Source organism: Citrus clementina, unplaced genomic scaffold (genome assembly GCF_000493195.1).
Source record: "Citrus clementina cultivar Clemenules unplaced genomic scaffold, Citrus_clementina_v1.0 scaffold_1, whole genome shotgun sequence".
NCBI lineage: Eukaryota > Viridiplantae > Streptophyta > Magnoliopsida > Sapindales > Rutaceae > Citrus > Citrus x clementina.
Genome location: NW_006263303.1, coordinates 6,020,024 through 6,037,917, shown reverse-complemented (window position 1 = coordinate 6,037,917; position 17,894 = coordinate 6,020,024). Strand labels below are relative to the sequence as shown.

Below are 17,894 nucleotides of genomic sequence, written 5' to 3'. Positions count from 1 at the left end.
GAAATTAATTGAGTTACATAAATACATGCTCAGTTAGATTTAATCATTCTTGAGTGCGGATCTCCACATTTTCACAAATGCTATTGTGAAGATAGCTCATTATGCAGAAGTGAAGAAGAAGAATCAGCATGGTGTTAAGCCTTGTAACAAGAATGTCAAGTTACCAGCTGTCATTAGTGCCACGTCAGAAGATCCAAGTCAGCAGCAGTTTCCAGCTTAACTAACTTCACAATGCACACTCTGTATTTTGTTATTGTTAGCTGAGTGAGCTTGTGTTTAATAATTAGTTAGTGAACAATTAATTAGAGTATGTAAAGCATGTATAAATAGCTACATATTCGAGATTGTTAATGTGTACAAAATATCAGTTCATTAATGAAATAAGAAATTTTCCTCTGTTTTTCTCAGCTGCCAAACAACAGCACTTATCAACTTTTACAATTTCTTCATGGTATCAGAGCCATTCATGGCAACCTCAAGCAATCAAAATACAGTAGCTACAAATCAAACAACTTTTTCTTTCATCACACCAATCAAATTAGATAGATCTAAGTACATGGTTTGGAAAAATCAAGTGCTGGCCTCCATTAGAGGAAATCGACTTGAAGGATACATTAATGGAGAAAAGATTGCACCAAATCAATTTATAGCATTAAACAGATCGAGAATCCTGAATGCACAGTTTGGAGATCTCAAGATCAAACATTACTCAGCTGGCTTCTTAGCTCAATAACCGAAGGTATTCTCAGTCTAGTTCACTCATGTAATACTTCATTTGATGTATGGAAAGCACTAGAGAAAAGGTTTGGTGTACAATCTGGGGGTAGAGTTCTTCAACTTAAGTATGAGATGATGTCTTAAGAAAAAAATTACTAAGTATTGAAGAATATTGCTTAAAAATGAAACAAGTTACAGACAAATTGGCGTGTGCTGGTAGTCCTGTATTAGATAGAGATATGTTGAAACAAATTCTCAATGGTTTAGGAGCTGGCTATTTGGATTTAGCTACTTTTATCACAACAAGCAAATTGGATTATGATGATGCTTATGCTTTATTACTCACTCATGAAGCCAGACTTGAACAAAGTCAAAGTGAAAAGCACATGTTTAATGCAAACTATGCTAATATGTCTAACTGGAATAATAATAGTATGATGAATGCATACTATACTCAAATAAGAGGTCAAGCTAAGAGAGGAGGATATACAGGAGGTGTCCAGGGCAATTATAATGGTCATTCAGGTGGTAGAAATGGCATGTTTAATGGTAGATGAATATTTTTAAACTCACATCCAAGAGGTTTTCCTGCTGGAACTGGTCATTTTGGTAATCATGGAAGAAATCAAATGATAATGGGAAGTAATAGATTTGGTTCTTCTAGAAGAGGTTCATTTGGAAGTACTGGTTTTTCTGGTACTGGTAATTTGCCTTCTTTTGAATCACAAGCATCCAACAGTGATGATTCCATGAATACATTTCAGATTTGCTTCAAAGCAGGACATACAGCTGTTGAATGTTGGCACAAATTTGAAGAAAATTACATACCTCAGCCACCAAGACAATTTCAGAGAGAAAAAGGTTCAAAGTCTGCTTACATAGCTAATTATGAACCTGCATACATGCCTTACTATTCAACAAATGATGATCCATGGCCTATCAATAGTACTGGATTACAAATGTCACATTCTGGACATTCTTGTGTATCTGACTATTCTGGTATACCCTAGGCTGGAGCTGCTTCTGCTGCACATTGTGAAGGACCTGCAGATGAAGTCCGGTACCTGGATAGTGGTGCCACTTATCATCTGACCAACAACATGGGAAATCTGAATATCAGAGATGAGTTTAGAGGTAATGATAAGCTCATTATTGGTAATGGTAAAGGTTTATCAATAACTCATATTGGTGGTTCTTATTTTTCATTTAAGAGTTCAAAACTCAACCTGTAGATTCACATATTGCACTTAAAGATATTTTGCTTGTTCCCTCTATCACAAAGAACCTAATAAGCATTTCCAAACTTACCACTAACAATAACATTTCTGTTGAATTTCTTGGATCATTTTGTGTTGTGAAGGATTTGCTGAAGGGACAAGTTTTAATACAGGGCATTGCTGAGAAAAGATTGTATAAACTGCTGGTCAAACCTATGTCTTCCACCAAGAATTTTGAGTCATCATCTGTTGTGTCTCATAGTCAAGCCAATAAACCTCTGTCAATGTTATCATTCTATCATCTTGCTTCTCATATGCCATCTGTAGAGTTCATAAATAATCTAAACATTTGTTTACAGAATGGTATTGATGTATGTTTTGATAAGCCTAATAAAATAGCTCTTTTACACAGAAGATTTGGCCACCCAAATTCTCAAAGCTTATTGCATTTACTCAAACTTCATCATGCTAATGAAGTTCTCTATGAATATGGTTAAACAAGCAACACAACATTTCTGTGAAGCATGTCAATTGGGTAAAATACACAAATTGCACTTCCCAATTACAAAAATCAAAACCAAATCAGCACTTGAGCTTATACACACTGATTTTTGAGGTCCCTCACCAGTTATTTCAAGATAATGCTTTAGATATTATCTTAGCTTTGTTGATGATTTCACTAGATATACTTGGATTTACCCATTGAAATTGAAATAAGAAGCTTTAAAAGTTTTTAAGCTATACAAGTTGCAAGTTGAAAACCAGTTCCAAACAACCATTAAGATACTGCAATCTGACCGAGGGGGAGAATACAGATCATTCACTGAATTTTTAAATCAGTGTGGCATTTTATTTAGGCACTCTTGTCCACATACTCATCATCAGAATGGCTTAGTTGAGAGAAAGCACAGACAAGTGGTAGAATTGGGTCTTACATTGTTAACTCAAGCTAAGCTTCCTTTGAATTTTTGGTGGGATTCTTTCCATGCTTCAGTTTATCATATCAATAGGTTACCAACTTCAGCTCTTAAAATGTTGACACCATATGAAAAACTTTTCAAACATAAAGCTGATTATAAGATGCTGAAATGTTTTGGCTATGCTTGCTATCCATACTTGAGAGATTAAAATAAGCATAAGTTTGATTATCACACAAGTAAATGCATATTCATTGGTTATAGCCCTACTCACAAAGGATATAAATGCCTGCATCATTCTGATCGTATATACATAGCAAGGCATGTCATATTTGATGAAAATGCATTCTCTTTCTCTTCAGATCCTAATTTCAATTATGAAAGCAAAATACAACCAATATCTAGCTATACTTTGTCTCCTCATCAAGTTTTTCATTTGTCCACTCTTCATGTTGTGTCAAATCCTTGTGATAGCAGTTTTGAATCCTGTCCTCCAGTATGTTCCAACAGCACAGAACTATTCCCACCAGCAGATCACCTCCAAGCAAATGAGGCTATACAACTTCAAACACCAAATCTTAATCCTACTCTTGAACCTACTCATGATAAAAACTCACCAAACACTTCAGATTTTACTCCAATTCTATTACCATCTCAATCTCAAATAACCTCAAACAGTATTCAATCTTTACAAAACAATCACCCCATGATCACAAGGGGAAAACATGTATTTTTAAGCCAAAAATGTAAACTGTAGTATTAGTTCACAAAGAGCCAGATTCAGTTGATGAAGCTTTGCAAGATACAAACTAGTTTACAGCTATGAAAAATGAGTATGACGCACTAATTGAAAATAGAACTTGGTCTTTAGTACCAAGAACAGAAAACCAAAAAATTGTTGGGAATAAGTGGGCGTATAAGATAAAGTATAATACTGATGGCAGTGTAGCTAACTATAAGGCTCGGTTGGTGGCAAAAGGGTTTTCAACAGATTGAGGGTGTGAATTATTTTGATACTTTTAGTCCAGTGGTAAAGCCAGCAACAGTTAGAGTAGTTCTTAATCTTGCAGTGATGAATCAGTGGATAGTTAGACAGGTGGATATCAACAATGCATTCTTAAATGGTGAATTGTCAGAAGAGGTGTTTATGCAGCAACCTGAAGGATTTGTTGATAAAAGCAAACCTAACTATGTTTGCAGATTACACAAAGCATTATATGGTCTTAAGCAAGCTCCTAGAGCTTGGTTTGAAAAGCTCAGAGGATGTCTTTTGCAATGGGGTTTCAGAAATTCCAAATCTGATTCTTTTTTATTCTTAAGAAGAACTAAATTGTCACTCATTATGGTATTGATATATGTTAATGACATATTACTTACTGGACTTAACAGCGGAGAATTGGACAGCTTCATTCAATAACTTAATACTGTTTTTACTTTGAAAGACTTAGGAAGATTGTCTTATTTCCTTGGTATAGAAGTGTTGTATGGTCAGGATTGCATTTATTTATCTCAGAAGAAGTATATAAGAGATTTCCTTGCTAAAGTATATATGCTTGATTGTAAAGGAGTGATAACACCAATGTGTAGTGGCAAGGACTCAAAGTTGCAGAAGATAGTTAAAGGAGAATTGGGTTACTATGTTGAAGATGCTACTCATTATAGAAGCATTGTAGGTGGTCTCCAGTACCTGATCTGGACAAGACCAGAAATTGCTTATTCTGTTCATAAGCTGAGCCAATATGTATCTACACCAACTATGCAACATCTTATGGCTTGCAAAAGGGCTCTTAAATATCTAAAGGAGACACAGGATTATGGCTTAAAGTTTGTTAAGGATGGTGATCTGAAAATTACTTCATTCACTGATGCAGATTGGGGAAGTGACTTGGATGATAAGAAATCAATTGGAGCTTACTGTGTGTATCTTGGAAATAATCTGATTTCATGGTCTTTGAAGAAGCAAACAGTAGTCACTAAGTCTTCAGTTAAGAGTGAATATAGGGCACTTGCTTCAGCTGCTTTAGAAATAGCTTGGTTAAAATCATTGTTTCTGGAAATGGGAGTATGTTGTGTAGAGAGACCAACAATATGGTGTGATAATATGAGTGCAACAGAACTAGCAAAGAATCCTGTGTTCCATTCAAGAACTAAACACATTGAGATTGATGTTCATTTTATTCGAGATAAAGTGTTAGCTGGTGACCTCAAAATCTATTATGTGCCAAGTGAAGATCAGATTGCAGATATCCTAACCAAACCCTTATCTTCTCCTCAGTTCAATTACTTAAGGGACAAACTCAATGTCTTTCCATGTCCTTTGAGTTTGAGGGGGGTTGTAAAGATAGCTCATTATGCAGAAGTGAAAAAGAAGAATTAGCATGGTGTTAAGCCTTGTAACAAGAATGTCAAGTTACCAGCTGTCATTAGTGCCACGTCAGAAGATCCAAGTCAACAACAGTTACCAGCTTAACTAACTTCACAATGCACACTCTGTATGAACTTGCCTAATTGATCATTGATTCATCACTGCAAGACTTAGCACAACTCTGACAGTGGCTGGTTTTATCACTGGACTGAAAGTCTCAAAATAGTTCACCCTTGCAATATGCTGAAAACCCTTTGCCACTAACCTAGCTTTATACTTAGCTAAACTGCCATCAGTGTTGTGTTTAACTCTTTATACCCATTTATTGCCAACTATCTTTTGATCACTTGTTCTTGGAACCAATGACCATGTATTGTTACGAGTTAAAGCATCAAATTCATTTTTCATAGCTGCAAACCAATTTGGATCATGTAATGCCTCATGAACTGTATCTGGTTCCTTGTGTTCAAGAACTGCTATGTATACTTTGGGTTTAAAGATACCAGCTTTACTCCTGGTAATCATTTGGTGTGTGTTTGGTTGAGATGAGGTTGTTGAATGATTATTGATGTTTGTATATTGGATGAAATAGGTATTGGTTGATTGTTAGGTGAAGTGGATGGAGACGATGTAGGTTGAACAGGTAAAATGTGAGATTGTATAGGTTCTTCTGGTATAGTATGCTGGGTTGAAGCTGAGTTAACCAAGTGGTCAGAACCACTACAATTGGAACTTACAGATTCAGGATTAGTCAATCTGCCATCAGGAGAAAAATGAGTTACAGATAGAGTAGTAAGATGATAGACTTGTTAAGGAGTAAGATAAATAGGAGAGCAAAAATTGGATTTCTGTGACTCGTAAATATTTGAGTAAGGAAATGTATTTTCATCAAAAACATGTCTAGCTATGTATACTTTTTCAGAAGGATGAAGACACTTATACCCTTTGTGAGATGGACTATATCCAACAAAAATGCATTTACTCGAATGATAGTCAAATTTATATCTATTATAATCTCTTAAGTGGGCATAACAACAACAACCAAAACATCTAAGCATGTTATAATCTGGTTTATGATTGAACAATTTCTCATAGGGTGTATCAAAATGAAAAGTGGTAGAGGGTAATCTATTAATGTGATACACTACTGTATGAAAGGCATCCCACCAAAATTTTAAAGGTAAGTGAGCTTGAACTAGTAAGGTAAGTCCTAGTTCAACAACATATCTATGCTTTCTTTCAGCTACCCCATTTTGATGACGTGTGTAAGGACAAGGGTGTCTAAATAGGAATTCATATTGATTCAAAAAGCTAGTGAATGGTCTATATTCCTTTCCCCAATCAGATCGCAATATCTTAATGGAGGTATCAAATTGTTTTTCAACTTGCAGTTTGAAGAGTTTGAATACTTCTAAGTCTGCTGACTTTAGTTTCAAAGGAAAAATCCAAGTATACTTACTAAAGTCATCTGCAAAGCTAATATAGTATGAATAACCCTCTTTGGAAGGATGAGGTGAAGGGCCCTAGAGGTCTGTATGTATTAGTTCAAGAATTTTGGTTGTTTTGGTTTCAATACCAGGAAAATGCAATCTATGTGATTTTCTCATTTAACATTCTTTACAAATGATTGCAAGTGCTTGCTGTTTTCAATAGACATTGAAATATTAATAGACTTGTGAGAAATATTAATAGACTTGACTTGTTTGAGCAAATGCATTAGTGTATGAAAATTGGGATGGCCAAATCGTTTATGCAAAAGAAGAATTTTATTCATTGCTGAATTGCATGAATCAACAGCAGTATGATGACAGATCTTATTATCTGAGACTTTGCTCTAGATAGTGGTTTGACAATTAAAACTGGAATGACAAACAAATAACATTGACAAAGGCCTATTAGAAATAGTTTGACATAGAAAAGAAGAAGGAAGTGTTTGTGCAGATGGCTTTAAAAGTAGCTTGTATAATCCTTTCTCAGTAAGACCTTGCAGAAGAACTTGCCCCCCTCAGTGTATCATTCACATAACAAACATCACCAGAAAATTCAACTGTCAAGTTATTATCAGTGGTGAGTTTGGACATGCTTAGCAAGTTTTTAGTAATTGAAGGAACCAGTAGGATATCTTTGAGTGCTATTTGTGTATGAATAGATTTGGCATTTGAATGTGAGTGTTTATAACAAAGGAAAGCATCACCAATATGAGTAATAGCCAAACCTTGACCATTGCCAATGATGAGCTAATCTGACCCTTTGAGCTCATCTCTGACATGCATGTTAAACATGTTGTTGGTCAAGGGATGAGTGGCACCACTATCGAGATACCATCCATCATTAGCTTGTCTTTCAAAATTAGCAACATATGCAGCTCCAAGTGTTGTGAAATCTTTTGATGCATAAGGTGAGATGGAGTTTGGAGAGTAATACATTGGTTGTTGACAGTTCATATCAAAAGATTCTTCAAATGGACATGTAGAAAATTGTGGTTCAAAAGCAGTCGAGTAGGTAGACTTAGCAACTCTACCTCTACCAAAAGGTTTTGGTGAAGGTACAAAATCATCACCATACCTATGCCAACAAGCATCAACAGTATGCCCTTGCTTGTGATAAATTTGACATACAGGTAGTGTGCCGTTAGAATTTCCAGTATGCATATAAAGATTTGCAGGCATTGATATGTGAGTATGCATTGATTGTCCTCTTCCATAACTACTGAAATTACTATTTCCTGAAGGAAAACTTCTAGGATAATATTGAAAGAACATGCCTCTACCAAAATTTGGTCTTCTACGACCACCAAAATTACTATTAACACCACGATATCCACTTCCATATGAACCTCTTTTACTATTACCCTTAAACTGAGAGTAATTTGCATTCATCATGCTATAATTAGCATTGAACACATCTGTAGCATTCTGAGTTTGTTCTAATCTAGCTTCATGTGTAAGGAGTAAGGCATATGCTTCATCATAATCCATTTTGTTTGCAGTGATAATAGAGGCTAAATCCAAATAACCAAATCCTAAGCCATTCAGAATTCTCATTAATAGGTCCTTTCCAGTTATGGAGTCACCAGCACATGCAAGTTTGTCAGCAAGCATTTTCATTTTTCCACAATATTCTTCAATAGACATTGAATCTTTTCTTAAAATATTCATCTCATATCTAAGTTGCATCACTCTAACCTCGAATTGCACTCCAAGTTGTTTTTCAATAGAGGTCCAAATAGCAAACGAAGTATCACAACCTAAAACAGAACTTAAAATACCTTCACTGATTGTAGACAACAGCCATCCAAGAAGGATCTGATCTTGAGCATGCCAGTTGATGTAGGCTAGATTCTCAGCTCTTTGTTCTGAAATTTCATCTGATGTTGAAGTTGGATCAGGAAGATACTAATCTGGTACAACTCAATTTCCAAAAATATAATGTTCAAGTCGATTGGCTTTTATGGATGTGAGAACTTGTTTGCGCCATAGCAAATAATTGGATCGATCAAGCTTTATAGGAGTAGTAAATGTGAATGAAACATTGAAAGGTTGATTTTGATTAAGAAAATTTGGATTTGAGTGAGTTGTACTTGAGTTCGCCATGATTATTGCTCTGATACCATAAAGGAAATATGAAACGAAGTGTTTGGCTTCAAAGAAAATAACAGAGAAAATAATCTTCTAATTTTCCAGATCTTTTATTTCTTATTAAGAATGATTACATCACTTCTATTTATACTAATTAATCAATAACTAACTAAGAATTAAATCCAGCTAATCATTTGTTTAGTATACACTGTGAGTAAAAACAAACTTTAACTAACTGTGCTGAGCTGGCAGTCTGGACTGTTGCGTTGCTTAACAGCTTCTGATAGTTTGACTTGAGTTGACCCAAGCTATGTTTTCTCATGCTCTGCATAAAGTGCTTCCTTAACAAGTTGAGATTATTTTAAGAGGAAAAGTATGTAATTTCACTGAAATATTTTTACTTTATTTTCCAATATTGATTGCTAGAAACTGAGAAGAATGTTAAATCGCCGAAAATTTTACAACTATAAGCATTTTTTCTATTGATTGGCAGAACTAAAGGGGCCTAAATGATATGAGATACGTTAAGCTTAATTTACTCTAAGAGAATTGCTACGACATCTTGATTTGTCATCATGAGTTTATTTTGTGAGATGTGAAATACAAAGCTCAGTTAGGAATTGGGTTATATTTGTTGACCATTTCTCACATCGGTTGTGTACGGCTGGTTAATACGCTGTCATGGCAAGTTATTTTAAAAAGTATTAAGTTTTGCAGCTTTATCTATTTATATTCAGATGTATCTCTATATGCTTGAATGTTGTCTTCCAATTAATATCACTAGTATTCTTTTTTTTAAAAAAAATTGAATTTAATCTGTACTGTTTGCCCTATGCTGAATTGCTGATGTCTTCATATTTTAATGACAGGAAGAAGGAAACCACGTACCGATTAAATTCAACATTCTAGTCTAATCTCTGGAAGCATTTAATAAATGGGTGAGTTTTTTTGTAAGGAGGTTCCCTTCTGTATGTATTCTGTAGGGCCATGTAATTAAGAGGTTTGATGTGTTGGGAAAATATGCTCTTTAAAAGCATATGTATTTATTTAATTGTAATAAATATTTTTCTTATTAATAAAATTAATGAGGTATTTTATTCAAATATCTTAATTGCATTAATATTTTTATCAAAGTCCATTTAATCATATTATATGTATTTATGTGATCACCATGTGGATTCACAGAATATATAAATACAAGTTATCTTATGATTAAATAAATTTAGTTCGCAGTTGATAAATAAAGTTGGGCACTTTATTTAGGTATAGACTGTAATGAATTCATTAAATGATTTATCTTAATCATGTATGGATTTATTGATGTAGTACGACTACATTGAACAGGATCACATATGAGATTTAATTAACTTTGTAATAATTGTCAGACTTATTAAATCTCATAGGCATTGATTTTACTGTAATCTTAATATTGAGTTAATTATGATTTCATGATTGTAATTGTTATTCCATTTGAGTTACCAATGGGCACGACACGTACTTGTGGTCAAGATTACCCGGTATCTTGGTGGGAGCAATTATGAGTATTGGAGTTATGGATTAACAATATAGAATTTGTACAAAACATCTCTTGATGAGTTTTGAGCACTTGATCATAGAATTCTCTGGCCAGAGTGTGTCAAACATATTTAGTATGTTGAAAATGATCACTAGAGAAAACCAGTAAGTATCAAGGAAGAAGATGTAATTAAATTGATTGGACAGTTGAGATATCGATTTAATTAATGATGCGGTACAAAGGATTGTGCAGTAAAGAAATCAATGTGGCTTGGGATGAATTATTATTCGAGCATACAATTATGGAGGTCAATTCCAATCTTTTAGTGGAGTATATTTAGAATTAAATAATTAGGCTAGTTTAATTACAGGCCTAATTGTTATAGCCACTATTGTATGTTCCTAAATAATCCCCGGGTTAGCTCATTTAATTGACTGCACAACTACTGGATTAATAAGCAAGATAACTAGCTATTTGGGTCAAAAGCCTAAATATATCATTTAGTGAGAGGCTCCATTTAATTAGCTTGTGTGTAAGGGGCCTTATGTTATTTTTCAAGGTGGGTCCAGGCTTATTTTCTCTAAAAGAAAGAGAGAGCAACCACTTTATACAGATCAGAGAAAAAGATTTTTCTCTCGATTGTTGAAAGAAAAATTTTCTCGTGCTAGTTGCTTTAGTAGTAGTAAAGACGCCCATACGTCAAGTGCAGATCAAACCTGAGTCATAACCTGGAAGATCATTGGTGACAGTTCGTGATCTAACAAGCGTAGTGGTGACGGATCGTGATCTAACAGGCGTGGTGGTGATGGATCATGATCTGGGAGCCTAAATCACTTCAGCAGAAAAAACTAAATCGGATTTTCAAGGTACGATTTCTAGATTATAAATTCTTATATATTATATGAGAGCGATCTTAAAAAAGTTTTATAAAAATTGAAAAAATTGATTTTTCTCCAACATGATGATCATAATTCACTGATTGAGTGTCCTTCAAAATTTTGAAACCCGAGTTATACATTTCATTATCTTAAACTTGAACATATGAGATTGCATTGGTTTTGCAGCTACTTCCAAGTTTGTTTCTGAGCACCTTTGATCACATTTTATGTATAAAATTAATGATTCTAAACTTGCAATGGAGCTTTGCCGAGGGAACCAATGCCTTCTGGTATTATTGCAAGGCTTCCAACCTCGGAGGACCTTGAGGCCTATGCCATTGGACAATGGGAGGTGTGAACTTTACCTGTTCTGTTCTTTCATGTTTAAGGATTTTTCATGCCAATCATGCTGACCTCAAGGAGATGCGATGACATAATTAATTACAATTGGTGTATCAACTAAGCTATTATCTTAAATCTTCCAATTCTATTAATCCAGTGTTTGTTGCTGTAACTTATTAGTTCAGCCCAAGTTGAAAGGTCGATAAATTTCAGTTCTTCCACGATTAAGGTTTTCCAGCGTGGTCTTTTGATTCAAAGGTAGTATTTTCTGTTACATTTGTAATCGTCAGTTTGTTGTTGCAAACAGTTGAGAATCCTGGTTCTTGCATTTGGTATCATGTTATTTATGTGCCTTATTTGCAGGGATAAAGAAGCCCCAAGGTTAACAGAGAGTGGTTTTTAATTTTTGGAATGTGTGTTAATCACAAGATTTTGGATTCCCTCTTGTTTGAGCTAGTGGAACTTATTTTCCTATGTTTAAATTTGCAGCTGATGGATACTAATGCACAGCTCTGGTACATCGTTAGAGAATATATCTCCAATTCCCAGGTGTGGCTTCTGATATTCTTTTCAGTGGTTTCTCTGCATCAAAATTTCTGCGCGTCCCTGTCTTTGATTCACTGGTATATTCTCTCTTTGTAAAAACTGAACTGAGTGAAGTATTCAAAGGGCAAACTAACGGATTGACTTATCTTTAAATCTCATTACGTTACCCAATTGTTCATTTTAGAACTTTGATTTTTATATTATGCACATGTTTATACGATTAAAGAGTTCATATTTAGATGTATGTATATCTTTTTACTTTTAGAATATTAATGCCTTCATTGATTTTTATTCTATTTCTCAATAGATTTGTATAATTACTGCTAACACAAAGTAGAACTAAAAGATTTTCTTCTTTGGTATTTCATTGGACTATTTAATAGAGATAAAAGTTCACCGGCGATCTAATTATATGTGGGATAGCACGACTCTATGCTTGCTTATGGTTTACAATACCAATAATATATCATATAGCTTTTCTCATTTTCTTGCAGGAACGAGGCATAAATCAAGCAGATCTGATTTCTTTTCTTCTGGAGCTTAGTTTCCATGTCGCTGGGGAGGTAGCACATATACGTTCTATAGCTAAACACATTATTATTCAGTTATTCCATTTATTATTCAAGAAGTATGATAGATTAATGTTTGGCTCATACTTTTGGTTATAACAGAATTTCAAACATTTTTTGGGGTATCATTGTTGCATTGAATATTGTCTTTTGTTCTCTTATTCATTTTTATAAGGTTATGTCTATCCTAGTATTGCTTTTAACTTCTCAGCATCTTGAGGTCCTTAAAATTTTTATGTCAAGGAATTCTCAAAGTGGTTTGAGATCTCACTTTATTGCTATACTCTTTGCTTCTTCATGTTATAGGCATATAATTTAAATACACTGAGTGAAATACAAAGAAGTGTGATCAAAGACTTTGCAGACTTGGGATTGGTCAAATTTCAGTAGGTTGTACTAGTCTGTGCTACAGAAAATGCTGGTTATCTCTGTTAATTTTGTATTACTTTGCTGGAGTACTCATATGTTTTCCATGGCTATTCAGGGTAGGTAAGAAAGTTGGTTTATACCTACAATTGCAAACAATTGTGTGATTGAATTTTTTTTAAAATTATAATTTTCCTTTGCAAACTGCATTAATTTTCTATTAGTTTAGGTCAATCTTGTTAAATTATTATTGTCAGAAACCAAAATGAGGTCTCATTTTTACATTCTCTAATTACATAGCTCATTCTACATTTTCTTATCTTTAGGGGTTTGTTGTAGTGGAAACAAACTTCAGGATGTATGCTTATTCAACATCTAAGCTACACTATGAAATTTTGCGTCTTTTCTCAAAGTAAGCCAGCCATCTGCTTGATAAATTGTTTCTCTTCTAGGTTAAAGTTCTGAATTACATTTTGTTATTGAACTACATTTTGTTATTGAACTACATTGGTCAGTCCTAAAACCTTTTGTTGAATATTTTGCCAATGTGCAGGATAGAGTATCAACTTCCAAACCTTATAGTCGGAGCAACAACGAAAGAAAGTTTGAATAATGCTTTTGAGAATGGCATTACAACTGAGCAGGTGAGTTTGGTATTCAGTTGATCTGGTGATCTGTTTTTCCATAAAAAAATGTCTGTTGTGGTCAATTAACTTGCATATATGCAAGTAACTTCTGACATTCTTAATAATTTGCCCCTTTACAGCTCTGTTTGGGTCCCAGCCATCCTCATCTCAACATACTTTTACATCAACCTAGATTATTATAATTATTTTTTTTGGGTGGAGAAGGTTTTTTGCGAGCTTACATACTGTTTCTGATATTCTTGTGGCCGAAATAGTTTTTTCTTTCAAAGTTGCCTTTTTTTTTTTCAATTACTTTTGCAGTCATTCTGACTCCTCTAACTCTATGTTCGTTTGTTTTGCTGATAATTTGTTTTCTTCAGCAAAATGCACATCCTCGGGTTGCTGACAGAATACCGTCTATACCAGAAAATGTTTGTGATCAGGTCATAATTCTTTCCTGCATTCAGATGTATTGCACGTATCAATGCTTCCTGACCTTCCATAGCAAAATTCTCAATATTTTCCACATAGTACATATCAATTAACAAAGATGATTATTTATATTCTAATGTTTCAAATTCTGCTGTTTCTTTGACAGATAAGATTGTGGGAATCCGATTTGAATAGGGTTGAAATGACCCCTGCGCATTATTATGATGAGTTTCCCTCGAGGGTAATCTGAGCATTTTAATTGGATTCATTTCTCATCTCATATCTTTCAAGGATTACATTTTAAAGTTAAATCATAAATCTTGTAGGATGTCTTTGAGGCTGCTTGTGATTATGCAAGAGATCGAAGTGGTTTGCTCTAGGAGGATTCAAAGAAAATGCGTCTAGTTATTAATGCAAAAATTCATATGCACATGAGAGAGTTCCTTCGGGGTCAAAACAAGTAGAATGATATGTTTTCTTGGCCATGCAGAACTTACTGAACAAAAAGGATGACAAGCCATGTGTCGCTTGGGATTGTTGCATGGTAGGGTTGTCATAATTTGGGTTTTTCTTGCCCAATTCGTATATGCATTAAAGCTACCAGAGGCATTTTCCAGATTCATTGCAAACCAGATGGGGAAAAAAGAAATCAAAGATTCTTTCTACCTAAAATAAACGGAGGTATGGTTGAAGTCCATGAAAAGGCATCCAATCCCTACATTTGAGGGATGTACACTAGAAAATACGAAAGGAGGAAATTGTTGTGTTATCTTCTCTGTATATTTGATCTTTAATTTAACTTAATATGACTAAAATATGAATGATGGAAGTTTATAGAATTTTGATGCAAGTTTTTTGTAAAAATTTGTATCAATTTAATCAAAATTCAATTTTGTAAGTCCGCCTTTATTTATTTATTTTTTACTTACACAACTTTGTCGAGTGCCCATTTTGTGGCTTGTAGACAAACTGACAAGTGCATCTAATTATGAACATTTGCTGTTTGCATTCGAAAATGTAGAGCAATAATTTTTCCTAGTAAAAGATAGAAATGAATGTAAAAACGTTGCTGCCCTTATCATAACTCTTCATTGTATAAAATATTATAATATTATATTTGTCAATTGCACCGCATAGTATTATAATGTGGTTAGCACAAAATCTTATGTGATAGAACCTGCATAAACTAAATCTGAGGGGACGCGGGTTTTATAACTATTTTGAGACAAAAGATTATTTTTTGCCTTTCATTCTCACCCTCATTCTTATATTGGCTCAAGCAGTTCTTTCCGTCATAAACTAAATCTCATGTGTTATTTATAATTATTTTAATTATTGTTGTTGTCATTATTGTTGTTTATTAATATTATTATTATTATTATTATTATTATTATTACCATATGATAATAATTAACGAAGGGTATTTTAATAAATTGAAATAATTCATTCAAATTTCATGACAAAGTAAACACAATAATAGAAATGAAGTTCATTTCAATTCCGATTCCTACTATTCAAGTAAATAATTTATTTTGATTCTCATTCGTGATTCTCATTCCAACCCAATCCTGATTCTAGATTAATAAACGCACCATAAATTTTTTGGTGAATGAAATGGGGAATGAAGGTAATATTTTTAATGGGGTGGAGAAGGGGGCAGGTCTCTCTACCCCCACCCCACCCCACCTCACCTCACCGTCATTCCTAGTGTTAAATGTCTAAATTACTCTTATGATATCGTTAATGCTCATCATTATTATCCGCACCTTAAAGTTGAAGTCGGGGATAATTGGTGCAAGTACTTTTTTGAACGGAGCTTGTTCACCTTAAATTTGAATGATTTGGCCTATCGAGCTGGCTTGTTAGTTGTTACTTTTGTTTACAAGTGGCTTTGCTTTTGATATATCTAAAGACTTATAAGGAGTTGAAGTAGTTGAGTAATTTCTCAATTAAGGGTATGATGGTTTCTTCAACCGCCAAGTTTCAACTTTCTTTTTCCGTCTTACTCTTCAAGAATAAGCAGTCACCTGTTTTCTTGTTCATTTCCAATTATACATTTTTTTATTAAGAATTAACTTTGGAATTTTCAGGTTGATTTGGTTTCTCATATCGCGGACAAAGAATACGTTTACATTTTTTTTAATTGTTCGCTTTTGACTGCGTTGTCAAGACTTATTATTATAATTACCAAGTATTGGAAGCTAAAATGCATGCAAGTCGGAAATTTTGCTGCCGAAAATCAATGTAAATTAAAAGACTTTGATGAGCAAATAATCAGTGCCCGTGAGTAAACCTTGTAAATTGACTGGTGCTAATCATGACTTAAGGGCAATTGTAATTTGTAACCCCAAATGCAGCATGTTATGTGGACGAATTGAGGAAAGAAGCATGAAATATTGGGTAATGTTTTTAATTCGAAATATTGGGTAATGTTTTTAATTCTTACTTGGTATATACTACTGATTAATCAAACAGTCATCAAATTATAAGTACCTTAAAGAATAAACAGGCATAGAAGTAGCATTTTGCCTTTCCCTTATGAGTGGAATGGATAGGTCAAAACCCTTCTGAGATTTTCCTTCCTGATGACCAATGATTTCCAATGATTTTGCTTGTGGGGATTTTTATTTTCTTGGCTCAATTGCTTACTGTGTTAATTTTTCCAATTGAATCAATTTTAAAGATAAAAGTTTATTTGGGTAGTTACTTTTAAACCCCACCGAAAAAACTTGAACTCCATGGTTGTCCTTTATGAGTGGTAGTTAGTAGGGAGAGTTCAGAAAATAGAAGAAATTTCGTAGATATGATGAAGCTCATAGGTTCACACCACGAGGTTTTAACATTCCAGAATGCAGCCAGCGGCAGATGCCTCGAATTCTTATGCTTGATTTCCAATTAGACTGTCTTGATACCAGGCTGAAAATCGGTACCATGCAGACACTGATCATGAGACCTTCAAGTTACTTCAGGTTACTCATCGTTTCTTTCATGGTCTGTCTCCTTCTGTGTCTTTTTATTGGGAAAGTTACTTAATACCGCTTTATTCATTTTTCTTCTTCAATTGATATAATAACCGAGAGCATGATTATGAAGGCAATCAAGAATACATGTTTTTAAGGTACTTCATTCATTCATTCCATATTGTATTCTATATGTTAGCCAAGTCATTCACCTTTTGTATTTCCTTTCAGCTTAAAAAGGTGAAAACCTATTTACGTTTGCAAGAGATATGACTCTCAAATCAAGTAAAGCTATGATGCAACCTCCAATTCCAAAAGTCCTAGATCCTTGGGGATCCAGGCTTTTAAGGGCATCGTGGACAAAGAGTACGTGTACTTATATTATAATTTTTTTCTTTTAAATTTTCATTTTTTACTGTTGTGACAAAAAAGGTCATGGTTGCTTTGTTGAAGTCAAAAAATTGTTGGTTGCACCAACAATTGTAGAGAAGCAAAATCAAAATTGATTTTGTAGCCGAAAAGAAAGAATTGACAAAAGGGATTTAATTATTTTATTCTTTGCATAGTAATTCATTTCTCCTATAAATAGTTAAGGATTTCATTCATTTGAAATCATCCCAAAATGGTTAAGCTTATAAGTTTCTAAGCTTTTGAGAGAAGTGAGAGAAGTGTGTCTGGGGAATTTATCTTTCCTGCAGAGTGTGAGAGTACTGGGTATATTTGGGTTTCTGGGAAGTGAGATTCGTTACTCAAATATTTGTACTCTATTAATTGTTAAATAAACAATTATTCTTTCTTGCCTCCGTGGATGTAGGTTTAATTACTAAACCACGTAATTCTTGTGTCTTTTATTTTTCTATAATTA

General features: G+C 34.0%; 1 pseudogene; it reads left to right on the top strand.

Moving 5' to 3' along the window:
• Positions 1-9,640: 9,640 nt before the first annotated feature.
• LOC112095573 lies at positions 9,641-14,638 on the top strand (annotated as a pseudogene).
• Positions 14,639-17,894: the final 3,256 nt, after the last annotated feature.